General features: G+C 32.5%; 1 pseudogene; it reads left to right on the top strand.

Moving 5' to 3' along the window:
• The first annotated feature begins 607 nt into the window (after positions 1–607).
• LOC131066065 (dirigent protein 19-like) lies at positions 608–1,061 on the top strand (annotated as a pseudogene).
• The last annotated feature ends 1,289 nt before the right edge of the window (positions 1,062–2,350 follow it).

Here is a 2,350-nt window from a genome sequence, read left to right as displayed (position 1 = left end):
ATCTCAAATGCATATTTATTTATAACATTAACACAATATAATCTAATTACTTAAAAAAAAATTTATCAACAATCTTATTTTTTTATATTATAAATAAGAAAGTCAAATAATTATAAATCTATGTCACCCATTAAGAAATAGTCCCACATCATATCAATAGCATTCTAATCTAGCTTATATAGTGAATGCTAGAACTACAACTGATACTTGTCTTTTTGTTCAATTTTTAATTACATAAGATTCTGATTTATTTATACAGTTTATTTAATCTAAGTAACATTAGTGTGCTATTTGTGGATACTATTTTAGCATGCATAATGTTAAATAACTAGGATAATTTGAAATGAGGGCATGTTTGTTCCCAAAATTTCCTGTCAAAACTAAAGGTGATACTTGTTGCAATGGAGTCATAAGCCGTCCACAAAACGGTGGTATTGGTGAACACCTGACCTCACTTTTTGGGAGTTTTGGGTGATTTGAGCTTTAAAGCAGCATGACCTATTTTGATATGTACTCGTGTCGGGTGAAACAAATTAGCAAAGAACAATTTGCATTTCCCTTATCCTTTCCATTCCAAATGGTGATCTCGGTAGTTTCAGTGGCCACAATGATAACACTGTTTTCTCTACAAGCTGCCCAAGTGCATCTGTTGAAAGAGAAAATAAGTCACTTGCAATTCTATTTCCATGACAGAATTTCGAGAATAAATGTGATGGCCGTGAAAGTGGCATCGGCTCCAACCACTGAAATATCGGCTACTAGCGTCAAACTGGTATATGTGTTGGACGATCCATTGACAGAAGGGCCCAAGCATACCTCCAAATTGGTGGGCAAAGCTCGGGGACTGTATGCCTCCACCAGCCAAGAGGAAGTTAGATGGCAGTAGTCTCGCCGTGGTGGGCAACAAAACTATGTTTATGGAGGTTAGAGAGATGGAAATTTTGGGAGGAAGTGGCAAATTCAGGCTGGCTCGAGGGTATGCCATCGCTCGCACTCACTCCTTCAACATCAAATCTGGCAATGCAATTGTTCATTACAATGTTACCGTACATCATTATTGATTATGTTGCAACATTGTTTGCCCTAATATTTATTGTCCTCGTTTAGGATTTGCTTGTCTGTTAGAAGCTGAAACTCTGTATCCATTTTATTTTGGTTGAATAAAGCTACAGTTACAATATAAGATCACATTTTATCCAATCATAATACATTGAAATATTAAATAAATTATCAGAAATAAATTCGTATCCCTTAGACTTTTATGTGCACATTTGTTTATACTTGATTTTCCTTTCTATTGACATCTCCCACTTACGTAAGCTGGTTGTAAAAATAGGGAACAACAGAAGAACTCATTGGTTTCTTATTTTACAAGTGTGAAGAAAATAGATATTTATAAATACAAAGAAAATCGACAATAAATTCAACAACCTCCTTATAAATCTGGTAAACAGTTTGACATGAAACTTTGGAAGAGCAACGACTAGCTGGACTCTTGACAGTGAATCGGATTGAATGAATAGATGTACAGTTCCTTATTGACCCGAATAGAAACTTTAATGACATATAAGGAGCATAGGGGTATTTCAGTTCTGACTTTTGTTAACATTTTTGTAAGGAATAATTGAATTTTGATGGATTTCTAATATATTTCTATTGAGCACGAACTTTATCTTGTTCACTAAATACATTAACCGTATTATCATTTGTTACAATATTGCAATTCTATCACTCGAGACTAAATCTTTTCTCTTACAAAATGTAGTTGTGTTTCAATCTTGCACAATAGACATGATTGTTTGTCAGCTTGATTGAACTTTGATAGTTGCAATTGATTGGAGTTGGTAATTGTTTTTGTCCAATATTTTCAGGTCTCCACGTTGGCTAAATAGTTTCAAAAGTAACTTTACACAATTCTTTGTACTCAGCTTCACTAAATGACAAGGAAATATTATTTAAAAAATGGTACAATATAGAATTTGTAATGTCTACCCAGTTGACCTTGACTTGTTGGAGCTCAATTATTTTTAACCCTGTATTAAGGATGCACATTTCATGCTTGTGATTAGTGTTTTATGTTCTTTGATATGTGTATGTTACTTATGTATCATAATGTTGATGTCCTTGCATAATTAATTGACATGTGAATATATTGATTTATGCATTAGCAATATCTAATAAGTTATAATTTTATGTATTTAATCTTAGTTAAATGGTGAGATTGAATGAGGTAACATATTTAATTGCATTTGAAATCTAAGTTGCATTTGGATTCATGGAATTAAAATAATACAATATTGATGTGAATAACTCTAAATAATCAAATAATTTATGATGTCATTTCTATCGA

The sequence above is a fragment of the Cryptomeria japonica genome, chromosome 11 (genome assembly GCF_030272615.1).
Source record: "Cryptomeria japonica chromosome 11, Sugi_1.0, whole genome shotgun sequence".
In the NCBI taxonomy this organism is placed as follows: domain Eukaryota; kingdom Viridiplantae; phylum Streptophyta; class Pinopsida; order Cupressales; family Cupressaceae; genus Cryptomeria; species Cryptomeria japonica.
Note: the sequence above shows the minus strand (reverse complement) of the source record. Positions and strands in the feature narration are given on the sequence as shown.